We start from the raw sequence: 14,753 nt of genomic DNA, 5'->3' as shown, positions 1-14,753 counted from the left end.
TATTATATTTGCAGATATCATGAAAGAATTAAAATTTATTGAATCATCTAAGATCTATCCAAACAATGTACTTTCTCCTAATCTCAAAAGAAGAAAAACATGGTTTCTAAACTTAGGCATAAACAAGAGGAGTTAGAGACATGCACACATTTGCAGGGCTATGATCTCATAGGGATAATGAAGACATGGTGGGATGGTTCCTATGACTGGAGTGTTAGAATGGAAGTTTATAGGAAGTTTATAGCCTATTTTTAGGAAGGATAGGCAGGGAACACAAGGAGATGGTATTACCCTCTATGTCAGTGACCAGATGAAGAGCAGGAAGCTCCACCTGGGGATCGATGAGAAGCCAAACAAGAGCTTATGGGTCAGGATTTAAGAGAGGACAGGAACAGAGGACATTTTAGTGGGGGTCTGCTACAGGGCACCTGACTAAGAAGACTGAGTGGATGAAGGCAGACATATAGGAGCAGCCTATGTTCACAACTCTGGTCCTCATGGGGGTCCTCAATCTCCCCAGTATCTGTTGGAGGGACAACACAGCAGGGCACAAGTAACCCAGCATGTTCCTGGAGTATGCTGCTGATGGCTTCCATCTTCAATGAGAAATCTAGGAGGAAAAGTATTCTGTTGGATCTTGTTGCCACAACAAGCGATTTGTAGGGAATGTGAACCTCAAGAGCAGCCTGGTCCGCAGTGACCATGAAACAGTTGAGTTCAAGATCCTTATGACAGTGAAGAGACTGCATAGCAAGCTTGCTGCCCTGGACTTTGGTAGAGCAGACTTTGGCTTCCGCAGGGGTCTCCTTGGTAGAGTACCATTGGATAAAGCCCTGGAGGGAAGAGTGGTCCAAGAAAGATGGTTGATATTCAAGGATCACTTCCTCCAAGCTCAGGAACAGTGCATTCCTACACAGAGGAAATCAGGTAAAAAAGCCAGGAGGCCTGCGTGGATGAACAATCAAAACCGAAACGGAAGCCTGGAGTGGGAGCAGGGAAAAGTGGCTTGGGAGGAATACAGAGAAATTGTCCAAGCGACCAGGGATCAGATTAGAAAAGCTAAAGCCCTGACAGAATTAAATCTGGTCATTGGTTTCAAGGGCAACAAAAAAAAAACTGCCATAGGTAGGTCAGTGATAAAAAGAAGACTAGGGAAAATGTAGCAGTGTCCGGAAGCAAACAGACCTGGTTACCCAGCACATGGAGAAGGCTGATTTGCTTAATGGTGTTTTTGTCTCAGTCTTCACAGACAAGTGTTCCAGCCATACTGCCCATGTCACAGACAGAAAAGGTAGGGACTGTGAGAATGAAGAACAGCCTGTTGTAGAAGAATTTTGATTCAAAGCATTTGACAGTCACATTACCCATTTTTTCACACAGTTACCTTAAAGCTATAGATTTCTGGGATGTTGTTAATTTTTTCCTATATTTATCCCAAAAAAGAGGGGGGAAAAATCTGGGCAGATATTTGTTAAATACAGTTTTAAGTGTTCCTTGTAAATATAGAAATTTCACATATATTTCCTTCCAGAATTATAGAAAAGAAAAAGAGCCAAAGAGCGTTGGGAGATATTTTCCTTTCCATATAGCCTGGGAAAACCTATATCTTCCACATTTTTTAGACTTGTTTTCTTTTTATGTGCCATGAATAATTCTGTAGAGATGGCCCTATGGGGAAGGGCACACTGAGATGCAGGATGATGCTACATTTTTGTGCTAACCACTGAGAAATTTTAGGTAAATCACTGCATCTCTGCTTTGGTTCCCTTTGTGTGAAGCAGTGGCTGCTTCTACCCTTCCATATTTTTTTTGCCCCCTAGGTAATGTTTATTCTTAAATAATGTCCTACTGTATCTTTGAACAAAATGCAGTGAAAGCCTGATTTTAACTGGACAATTCAGATTCACTGACCAAAGATCACACAGATGTCTAGATTTTCCAATCTCAATTCAGAAATTTAGAGTTTTGTCAATAATAAAGGTAAAAGGAGTAGAAATTAATCTCAGATTATTCATCAGTAATTTTAAAATAAGTAAAGAAATGTGATTCTCTGAGTGTTAAATCTTAATCTAGTAAATTGCCAACAATTGAATATGAAGCACTGATAATAGAGTGTTACAGAACAAATAGATTTATATTTTCCACTACAAAAAGGTTACTAATCTTTCTTTAGTCAGTCGCCTCCTTTTTGCAAAGTGAAACCATCTATACTTGCAGAAATGCTAACAATTCTTGAAATGTGCATGCTCTAATTTTTCACCTGGATCACAGAGAACTGAAATTTGGAAGACTTGGAACATAAAGGTCAGTTTTCTCCCACCTTCCTTGACGAACACCGTTTTTTGAAACAAAAAATTAAGATGAAGTAAAAAATCTCAGTTTCAAAAAGCAAATAAACAATCTATATGCCATGCGGTAATCAGTCGTACAATGCCGCTGCCAATGCTAGTTCTGTGAAAGAGGAAAAAAAGGCAGGGGAAGAGAAGGAAATAAAGCCCAGCAAAAACTGCACAAACAGAGGTTGCCAGCTTTCCAGGACACTTACCTCTCAAGTGCTTGCTGCACACTCTCACTATCCTTCTAGCTTTTAAACTCTCGCTCTTTATGGTGATAATCAAGATAGCAGGCAGCAGATGCTTCATCTTAACCATGAAAGAGAGGGGAAAGTGTGACTCTGGATGCTCTTCAGAAAATGAAGATCATGATCAACAGACACTTGTGAGATTAGCTGTGTTCAAAGCACATTCAAAAATGTGGATAAACTCATTAATGTTATATCATATGGCTACTCGCCAGGGTTAACAAAACAAGATAAAGTTTATGTTACTGTAGATACAAGTGGACTACTAAATAAATAATTAATTCCATATGTCTCTCTCATGTTGTAAAGAACCTCTCCTTTATTCCTGATGCATGTTTCTTTTCCTTTTTTTTTTTTTTTTTCTGTGGGAAAACAAATAGCTGAGCTTACTGAGCAGGTTTGTTTGTTACCAGCATCTGTTATCTGGAAGCTTGGGTACAAGCTCTGTGAAGCTAAAAAACATTAAAAGTGAGCAAGCTCTTCAACTCCCATGATAATTAGAAACAAGATAGAAGAAGTGCAAGGAGAAAATAGAGAATGGCAGGATATATTTTGAAAGATGAAAGGAACCTAGAAGAGCAGCAGTCTAATTAAACCAGAAGTGGATATGCTACAACCAGAGCACTCTTCTGTAAATGACACATCGTTAAAAGACATTAAAGCTTCATTCCTGAAGAAAATTTGTTACTACTAAAATAAGAGGAGAAAAACGAGAGAGGGAGACTAAATTGATGTTATAAACTCCAACCCCCTAAGAATAAAGATAAAGGACTGGAAGAAAAATACTTTTTAAATAAACTAATTCTGGAAGACATCAGAGAAAACAAAATACAGACTATTAGAATGAAAAAAATAGCTAGTGATAAGAGCTAGAATGTTGATAATAATTATTTTCGTATCTTCTACTATCCTATTCATAGGATCAAAACATTCTTCATTAACTTGACCAAGGTGTCAGAGCACCGACAGTATTACATAGAAATAATTTATTGCTGCATAGGGACAATAGAGGGCAACTTTTCAAAAGCGGTCATTATGCTTAGATACTGTAACTTCTAGCTACCCAACTTCTGACTCATAACAGGATTGCTTTCTGGATGAACTAAGTATTCCCTATTCTGCCTGAATTCTGAAGGATTTCCTGTGACATCTTTTAAGCCCATGGCATTACTCTCTGGTCCGAAATAAATAGATGCATCCATCACCAGTAGCCAGTTCTACAGCCAGGGCTTTTAGATATGACTCACAGAAGACCATGGAAAGGTCTGAAGTAGAAGGATTTATACCTAACTACCTATTTTTATTTTTCACAGCTTGATCAACCTCTTAGACTATGCTGTGGACAGCTGCATCAAAAAATTAGGAAAGAGGTTCAGTAAAACTTTGCTGTAAATATGCTATAACAGTGTTATGATGCTTTTGTTTTCTTTTGACAAGCATGTATTAAAACATAAATTCTCAAGTGTAACTGAACAATGTGTGATACTAACATGCACTAGCAATGTGCAAAAGACTAGTAGTTTTCTTTAAAATCTGCAAAAGAAATAGTGGCTAAGGTAATTGGTAAATTGGGTTGGTCCCTTAAATGACCAAGGATAAATAATGATTCACGAAAAGTTCATTCCAGGAAGAAAGAAAGAAATTTTCCCCCAGCTTTGTTGGATACGGTTTTTTCACTAAAGTAACTGCTTTTGCAATTTGGTTTCATTTGCTTAGATGGGGGCTTGCATTGCAGAGCAATATCCAAGGTTAAGTACACTGAAGGGAAAAGTAAGGGTATAAAAAACGGTTTGTTGTGAAAACATACTAGTATTTTAAAAATTAAATTTCAGCACAGTTGAGATGTGTTTGACATTCAAAAGTATAAGAATATTTTGGTCCTTAAGTCAATACAGGAAAAAGAGGAAATGTAGGACACAGTGCCCTAGCCTTTCCAAATGTGATCTATTACAGTCTTATGCATCTAAACAAGTCTTTTCACAGCGTCCACCAGAAAAAAAATTAGATGATATATTTTTAAGAAATGTGTCCATTTGATTGAGGGAGCCCAGCAAACACAAGGTTTCTTAGTAGTATATCTGTAACTGATAACTAAAGAGTTGCATTTCATTATTTTAGTTAATGTAGATACAAAGAAAACTGAATAGTAGAAACCATAACTGTGAAGCTGACGTTAAAGGAACAAATTTAAATCTTCACAGGTTATTGCTATGTCAAATGGTGTTTGAAGAAAGACCAAACCTAAACTGAGTTTAGACTTGTTACAAAGGCAACATTCTTCCTGTGAGCCATCTCAGGAGAGCTGGAGATGAAACATTGAGTTCAGAAATTCTGTGCAAGATCATAAGCATAAAGCTAGTCTGTAAATCGAAATAACATTTGTTAGATAGTGGGATGACCTATTCCACATTCAGGTCTTCAGAGGATTTGCAGGAAGCAAACCCAATAATTTTTTCATATTAAGGTATTAAGTGCACAATAGAAGAGAAACAGGGACAAAAATTAAAACAATATAAAAGGAATCACTATCCTCCAGAGGAACTGGAAGAAGTCACAGTGCCTTTGCTATGCAGATATTATAGGAAATCTAATCTTCTTTTATTAAATGCATTGTAAATCCACTGTTCTGACAATCTCAAAGTAAACAATTTAAAATGTTATTTCATATGCAGCTTTAGCAATTTTTTTGGAAGTACCAAAACTTGGCAAAATATGAGATTATTCAGGTCTCAAGTTTTATTCATAATCTTCGGATTAGTTTCAATATATTTAGTTGGTAATTAATCCTGTGTTACACAAAATTCCCTAATATTTGCCCAAGTATGAATTAAGAGTTCGAATTGTGATATACTCCTTTGAGAAGATCCCTTTTGTTTTTCATAATAATTGCTGTATGCATAAAGGTCACAAGAGAGTTTATTGTTAAACTTTCAGATAAGATGCAGGTAAAAATCTGGGTCATGGCCGATATACATTTGAATAACAGAGCAGTATTTTCCAGCTCTTGTGACTGGAGAAGTGGCAGCAGCGCATGTACATGGTTCTTGAGCCTCTGAGAACTGACCCTACTGACCCTGAAAGGAGCAGCACTCACTGCTTACCAAGAGGTTCAGCACAACGTAGGTAGGAGATCAGCAACTGCCAGGCAGAGCCGTAGAAAGGAAAGGGTACAAAAGACAGTGGAAAATCTTAACAAAAACACAGGTAAGCAAGAGAGAATAAGTTTGGGACATCACCAAACAATCCAGGGAGAAAGAAAAAACCTTTCTTCAAACCAAATCAACTGATGAGAAACCCTGACAAAAAGAATGGAGACAGCAAATCCAGTAGCAATGAAGAAAAGCAGCTGGGGTCAGTTTATACTGTGCAACAAAGTTGAAACGGGCCGTGAGGCAGACTGAAGTTGCAGTCAGTTGTGGGAGGAATCAATTCCTTCAGTACTGCACTTACTGATATTAGTTCATAAAAGTAAAAGGAATTTGTTCTATTCTCAGATAATCCATGCCCTTGTTTTATTAATAAAAACACTGAGCTGCAAATGTTACTGTTTAATACTTTAAACTGCATGTAGAACCTTTGGCCAAGGTAAGCCCCTTCCTTACACTGTTCTGTGTACATGAAGGTGTAAGTGAGAACAGCATTTGGCCCACTGACTGTATTTTCCTGGGGATTCATAAGGATTTTTGACAGCTATGGGTTTTTTTCCCAGATCAGTAGTTTTAGCACAGCAGAAAAATCTACTTTACTTTTGTGCAAAATGAATGTTTATTGAAGATTAAAAAATATTATTAAAGGCCAAAAAAGGCCCCAAATATTTAGGTTTCAGAAATGCTTTCAGAGAATTTCTATTGAATTAAAAATTGTGTGGTTAATTTTTTTAACTGTTTTTCTCCAAAGGAAAAAATATTATCCTGCAGGACTGATTTATAATATAGTGGAAGCTATGAAAAATTACATTAAAAAATTAAAATGCAGGAAGTTAAGTCAAATTTACCCTGCCTTGGATCTCCTAAGAATATGTATCTTCTGTAAATGAAATTGAAGATCTTTCTTATAAAAATGACATTTTTATTAGATAGAAGCACATCCAGTATATTTATATAAAAATATAATTCTCAAAAATATTGTATTTAAAATTTTACCCCTTTTTCTCATTCTTAGATGGAGGAGGAAGGATTGATAGGAAAGGTGAGCAGGAGTTCATTTTATGGAAGTATATAACAATCTAAAGGATATTATCAACCTCTCAAGGGGAAATTTAAAGGATGTGCATCTTAAAATGAAACATAGCAAGTTCTTCAATCTAATGCAATGCTGCAGATCTGTGTACAGGGTTTCTGATTCTTTGTTTTATTGTATATTTGCATTTGGCTAGTGCTGGTCTAAATTTGGGTTATGCTGACAATTAATATTCACTTTCAGCTTTTGGCTGCATTCTCAGTCATCACAATTAACTCCTGGTTTAATCTATTTTCTAGAGTGGTATAGTTCTTATATATTTATCATAGATAAATAGATTGATGAATAGGTAGATAGATAGATCAGCTGCCCTAATAATTGTATCTTTTATTAACATTATGAAGGTTATGCTTTTATGTGTGGTCAACAGGCAGCTACTCTGGGGTGTAATGTTGGAGAATGTGTTCCTGTCTTTCTCTGCTTGAAAAGTTCTGTAAAGAAATGATCATCAGTGGCCCCTCAGTTTTACTTGCATTCTTATCTTTGGGGATGCAACCTTCCAGGAAGCAAAGAAAGGATCGCAGTCCATTGTTGAGACTTCTGGATGAAAGCATTGCTTACACATTGCTGAATGAAAGCAGCAGACTTGTCAGTCACCGAGAAAAAGAAGGAAACATGAAATGAGTACATTTCGTTATGAACTTTCGTTAACTATGTTCCTAAAAAGGACACAGAGTATTTGTCAGACTTATTGTTGGCCCAATGGACAGATGAAAGCTTGAGATCTGCACTAACATGGGAGAAAAGAAACAGAGAGAAGAGATACTTATCTTGTTACCTGTATTACCTGCACTGTTTCACTAAATTGCATTGTTTCTTCATAGAGGTGGCAAATGTTATCATGTCTACAGCTCTTAGCTATGAATCCAGTGGTGATGTTCATAGCATGTCTCCTACAATTTTAAGGGTGAACAATTTGTCATCTCATTAAGCCCTTTGGACAATTGTGCCTCAGGGTGTTCAGTCAATCAACAGCAGTAGGAAAGAGATGCATTTCAAATTTTCTTATTTACAGAACTTGAATAAGCAGTGAAAGTGGGTGCAAAACACTTTGGAACTAAATGTGCAATCATCATCATATCTTGCAACCAGAACATATGACATTCAAAGTTGAGAAAATTGCTTCTGTTTCAGAAGACTCAACAGAGTCAACCAGCAATCAGAGATAAGTCAGATGGTATGCAAAACAGGAATGGGGAAAAGGGCAGCAAAATGGAAATGGTGGAGATGAACAACAGAAAGAGATGATTTAATCAGTAATATCACCAGCAAAAGGTGTTGTCATCAATTTTCTTGCATTCATCAGCGGAGGACCACCCCTAGAAACTATTACCAGGGTGTAGTTATATCCTATCACAACAGGTACAAAAACACTGCATATAATGTGTTGTGTTGCAAAAGGCAAGACAAGGCACACAGTGCTTTAAATTACTGACACACACGTGATATTAGGATGACCAACAGAAAGCTGAAGAACATCAGTGTGTGGGATAATTGACTTGATAGCTCTGGGATTGAGATTTTGACTTCTACTGACAGACTTAACTATGTCTGTTTAAGCTTCCAGGCTGCAGCACTAAACAGACTTTCAGACCCTGGGTGTCTCCTGCCAAGACCACTTTAGTCTGTATTTTCAATGCCCTGGCTTTGTGTATACAAGAACATACTAAATAACACAAGATATAAAATGGGTCTTTCAGTACTCACTGTTTCCCCTGTGCTTGGCAAACCTGTATATGGAGCAAATACATTCACAGAGCATAACCCGCTATGTAAAGGGCAGTGTTCAAATGTAAAGCCTTTGCTGCTGCTGACACTTCAGTACTGCCAAGAGCTTCCACCACTCTTTCATAGGTCAGTTTTTATTTTGTATTAATTCTACTGCATGTGGTTTACCATGTTGAAGTGTTGAAGTCTGGAAGCAGTAGGTCATATTCTCAAACATTATATGTCAATATAGTTTCTAGGGAAGTCATTAAGCAAATCTTTTTTACTAGACGGAGAGTAGCACTCCTTATCCAAAGCCTTCAGCATGTGGATTGTGATTTCTAAATTGACAGCATTAACTTTACTACTCAGCTTTTTTTTCTTTAAAACTTAGCTCATCTTGATAAAACTTAAATCACACATGTGTGAATCCTTACAATATTAAATCCTGACATCTGACATTTCTGTTATTGATTTGATTCTCCCTTTATTCTGCTTCAGTAAATTATTCTTGTGGAAATTATGTTTTATGACATATCTGAAGAGCACACAGGATGGTCTGAGGCTATTAGTGTATTTTCTCCTAATTTGCTATTTAATTTAGTTATTATTAACTATTTAACTTAGTTATTATTAGCTATTTTACTCAGTTATTAAGTATCCAAAGCACACACATTTTTTTCTCTAATTTTTTAGTGGTTTAGGCTTCAGTGTTAGAAATTATTTCTGAATTACATCTGTAAACATTAATTCTTATTTAGTAATACACTTGCAGATCTGTTTAGTATAAATCACACAATTCATCAGAGTTTTCATAAAATCAAAATTTCAAGCCTTAAAATGAAAAATGTTGGAAGAATCTCTATTGTTAGCATTGGAATACATATTTTCACATTAGATAATTTAAGATCAGTTGTTTTGGTTTGTTTGGCTTGGGGTTTTTTTTCTGCAGGGGAGGAAAAAAAGAAAAAAAGAAAGATTTCCTGATTGTTAAATATTATTTTTCAGTAAAAAAACCAAAAATGGGAGACAGTCTGCTATGGCACAGGGGTAGTTCCACAAAAAAAACATTCTGGAATTATTTAATGCTAAAAATATTCTGAAAGTAGTTAATGTTAAAAGTATTACCCGGCTGTCATAGAAGTACCTGGAACACTGCTGCTAATTTCAATGTTTTGAAACGTCTTTAGAGAATATTTGGAAACAAATTTTGTTGAGTAATAAATATATAAGGTCTCACACTTACAGAAACCAATAACAGTCCCAAAGTTAAAGCTTTAGAGGAGTTATTTTAGTATTAAACAGTTGTGGTTTTAAACAATCAACCTGTTAAGTTAACTGTTAAGTCAAGTTAAAAAGTTGTCTTAAAACAGTTAAGACTAAACACACTGAAATTAAAAGAGACTAAATTGCCCTCTTCTAAGACTGAAATTTAGCCAGCTGGAAAGCAGCCTGATAAAATATACTAAAAAATCAGCATGTAATCACACTTTAAATGTAGATTAGATTAGTTTTCACAGTTATTTACAGATGTACTACGGCCAGGACGTATGCTGCTTTATATCAGTATAGCTTCAGTTATCAGTAGGTTATTATTTTTGGGAAGATGGCCTTTGTACAACTCCTAGTTTAGAAAATAAGAATAAGGCATTGAGTAATTTAGACAATATTCTGGAAAATGCATTTGTGCCTGTGAACGTCTTATACATGTTTCACTCCACAGACACTATAGAGGACATATATCAACTACTGACCTCATCTATAAGAGCAGAATCATTCAGCTCAATTTCTTTCCACAAATGTGTCATATGGTCTTCCATTTAATACCTGTGTCAACCACTATGATAACAATCATGAAAATAAACACTCTTTTCCTTCTGGTGAAAAAAAATAATGTTTTCCTTGGTTAAAACACTGAAGTAAGAGAAGCAGGGAAGAAGACACCTTATGGAATTTATACCCAGAGATCATACCAAACCAAACATAAAAGACAATTTCCTGAAGCCTGCACTCTTCTACAGTTTGCCTTCTGTCCATCACTGCATTCCAGCTTACAAAAAGTAGTAAAACAGATCTCATAGCAAATGACAAGAGTTTACTGGTATGTAATTTATTTTCCTTTTATTATTCCAACTTGCATAATACTCCCACATGAAAATCAGCTACTATGACTTATTTTTTTTAGGTTTAAAAACTAAGTTTCATATCTCCCACATGCAGATCATGTGAAAGAAGTAATCATCACCTAACACCAAGCATATTCTTTTGTCCAAACTCTCTCACCTCCACAAATATTCACAGAGAATGGAATAGTGTTTCAGATAGGAGAATTAAAATTATTCCCAACAATACTGTATTCCTATAAGTAATTCTTGAGCTCTTTTTAAACAGCAACAATAGGTTTAATGCTGCACTAAAAGTTGTAAGCAAAACCACGTTGCAACATATCCTGATTAATGTAATACACTATAAAATCACTTGAGATATTATTTTAATCCCAGACATTGGATGATGAACTGGAATTATTCTTCATGCTTTCTTATGGTCCAACTGTCAGAAAAGGAATCCAAGTTCCTTATCAAGAAGTTTGAGGTAACACAATAGTGTGAAAACACGCCTTCCATTTATTTTTCTTCTCTGTGTGCACTGAACGTCTTTCATTCATATTCAGTGAGGAAGTACTCCCCAGGCATTCAAACCTCATAGCCTAATACCAGTTTGAGATTTGATTATCCACCTTAATCCCATTAGACACTGATCTTTTAAACAGCAGGAAAATTGCTGACAAAATGCCACCAAGAACATTAAAATTCCATTCACAGGGGGAATTTAATACTACAATTAGTTGCAGTAGCAACATAAGCATTGTAATTGTTTACATTTATTTAGTTACCGAGTGAGAATTTAGAAATGTTTAAGGAAATAGCAATAGCTATTGTTCCATAAATGCAAAAATTGAGGAAGAAAGCAAAACAACTTCAAATTCTAACCAACAGGACTAACTTCCATTTGGTGGAAGTCCAACCATTAGGTGGAACAGAAAATTTTAGTCTAGCTATGAGAAAATGGATTTTGCTTCTCTGAGTAAAGGAAACACATGCGTTCCTTTTAGACTTACTTTTATCAGAAACTATCCCTTTTAGAATTCTGTGGTATAAGAAAATATGAAGTTTTCCATGATTTGGCAAATTAACCTGAAGGCAAATGCCTAAGGCCTGTTTAAAAAATCAACTATACTGGAGAGGATCTGATGTCTGCTTCCCTTTACTAAACCCCTGGTCTTCTAAGTTTCCAGTTCTGATGTTTCAGTCTCTTTGATACTTGACTTGTCTGTGTATCATCTGACCTAGGTATCTCTTGCTACAGTTTAGACCATGACATCTTTTTTTGCCCATCATGGTTATGGACAGTACATTTCTCCTTCCTCTGTGCATACTTGAAGGTCATTACTCTCAAATGATGGAACAGACAGAGAGTAACCTCATGCAGCTTAACAAAGGCAAAGGCAAAGTCCTACCCCTGAGGGACAGTACCTTCTTACATCTCTGCAGTCTGCTACCCAGCTGGCTTGGTAGCAACTATACAGAATGGGACTTTGTAGTCCCGGTAGATAATGTCTTGAAACTTAGTTCATCTTTTGCTTTACTGGTCAACTTTTCTTGCAGAAGTGTTTGTGTATGAAATGGAGTCACTGAGAAGACATAGAACAGTCTTTTGGGAGATGTGCAGTGGAATATGAAGGTGCAAAAGAAAGTCAAACAAGGGAAATTCCTGCTGGACATACAGACAATTCTTTCCTGTAAGAGTGTTAAAAATCTGAAACGGGTTACCCAGAGAGGCTGTGAAATATCCATTCCTGCAGATTGTGAAACCTTATGTGAACAAGGTTCCAGATAACCTGCTTTGAGTTTAAAGAGTCTGCTCTGAATTTAAGGAGTCTGCTTCTGCTCTGCTCTGAGCATTCCTAAAGTGAATATGAAATTTAAATACAAACTTCAGTCAACTAGTAGCAAGTGAATTAAGAGCCAGAAAATCCAAATGCTTTTAAAGGAGAGACAAATAATATTGATACACTGGAAAGCAAACTAAAAAGGGACAGGTTGAGAGCCTTCTCACATGCTAAACAAATGCATAGAATTCAAATATTACAACATTACAAGAATTTACCAATATATTTCAAAGTATTTTATTCTTAATGCACAGTGTGCCTTTTGACATTAGCTTATATTTGTGCCTTCTATCCTTCCAAGCCCTTCCTACACAATTTTCTTTAAAATGTCTTCCAATTATGCAAAAGCAAGCCAAAACATATTGTGTCATTATATTCAAGATTGCTTTTTTAAAAAGTCACTACAGATTTGAAAAATATCAGAAATATACTAGAGTTGTTAAAAATTCCAATTTTTATTCTCATGAAAAAAGATAGAGATAATTTTAATTACTTCTATGTTTTTATGTGGTAGTATACTGTTTTTCTTCTTTTAGCCTTCTGTGTTTAAAGACTAGCTTCTTTGATAATGAGCATCCATGCAAACAATTGGAAAATGTAGTAGTTGAAAAGAAATTCACAAAAGCATGCATAAGCTTATGCAATTGTGAATGTAGTAATACACATTCACAGCGTTGAGAGTTAGTAAGGTATCTGTAGGTGATGTTCATGTTTACATGAACAGTAAAATATTCAATAAGTTATATATATCTCCCCTATTTTTCAGAACATTTTGGACCTAGTGTATTAACTTACCATAAGAAAGTCTTAAATTCATCCCTCCTTTTTCTAGTCAACCTTTCTGAAGACGTACATTGGTTCTACAAACCTACTGTACTGTAAACCCAATTGTATAATGCGATAGTTTTTTTTGTTTGTTTTCTTCGTGTATCTTTGGTTTGTGGAGGCTTGGCCATTTATACAATATTTTCACTATTAGAGTGAAAGAGAGAAGAAACGAGAAATTGAATATGGTTGTAAAAGAACCTATGAAAAATTCTATTCTGAACTGCACTGATTATTTTGTTTTGTCAGGTCTGAATTGCATTTTACCAGACCTGGAATAAGATAAAGGAAACATCCAGCATGCAGTGACTTCCTCCTGTTAACATTATAAAAGATTGCACGGATGAGCCAATGAGCTTACATCCCTTCTGCAAAAAATCTTTTCTGATCATAACAAGTGCTTTAAGATGTGAATATAGGAAAGGTCTGCATCAGACTGCCATCAGTGACCATTGCTGACCAGAAGTGGAAAGCACCAGATAGGCAGACATTTGCTGCCCTCTTTTGGAACATGTAAGTGAAGATTCAGCAGACGATTCAATGTAGGTTTGTTTTTATCAGATGTTTCCCTTTGCCACGATCCTCACAATCAATGGAGTTTTAGACAACTACTTGGCTTACTGAATTAAAGATTCGTTGTTGTATTAGACACTTAAAATTCCACCAAAACAAAAAAAAGATTATCTGGATGGATTTTTCTGGCATGCAGGTCATTTGGATACACTGAACACATTCTTTAATAACTGAGTAATTGAAAATTTTTTTTTAGGGAATAACTCCCATATTTTTTCTATTAATTTTAATAAGAGGGTTTTATACAAATGTGTGAAGTGTGTGAAGTGTCCTTGAAAAAATAATAGAGTTGGTCTTTCTGTTGGAATAGAAAAAATATTTCATAAAGAGTGGTAATATGTCTTTATTAGTAATAACTCCTTATTCATTATTTATTCTTCATTTATTCTACCTTCATTTTGACCTGACTGGCATACTACTAAATATTAGAACTAATAAACTAAGAATCAAATGAGATGCAGCATAAAATTTTAATCTGAAATACTACAGAAATCTAAGTACCTAATCAAAATTGTCTTAACCTACAAACACAACAAGGAAATTATCAGCAACCTGTCAGAGATCCTAAGTGGGGCATTAGAAAAAGAGAACAAAGATATAATCAAGGTCATCAGAACTGTACTAGAAAAAAAAAATGGCTGCTTCCGAAGAAAGAAATGAGGAGTATTTTGAAGTTATGGTGGTAAATTAAGGAGCTTCTACTAAGCAAGATATGTTGCTAACGATAACATTATTGTATGAACAAAGAAAAGTCCATTTACACTACTGTAAACACAGGTTAATCTGTACCAGTATTTTCCCCTGGACTTTTTTTCATCTTTATTGCAAATGACAGAGAACATTTTCAGTACTGTTTAAATTTTGGACATGAAAATATCA

The sequence above is a fragment of the Manacus candei genome, unplaced genomic scaffold (assembly GCF_025592945.1).
Source record: "Manacus candei isolate 608988 ecotype Guabito, Panama unplaced genomic scaffold, ASM2559294v1 h1tg000061l, whole genome shotgun sequence".
Taxonomy (NCBI): domain Eukaryota; kingdom Metazoa; phylum Chordata; class Aves; order Passeriformes; family Pipridae; genus Manacus; species Manacus candei.
This window is presented reverse-complemented; position numbering follows the sequence as displayed.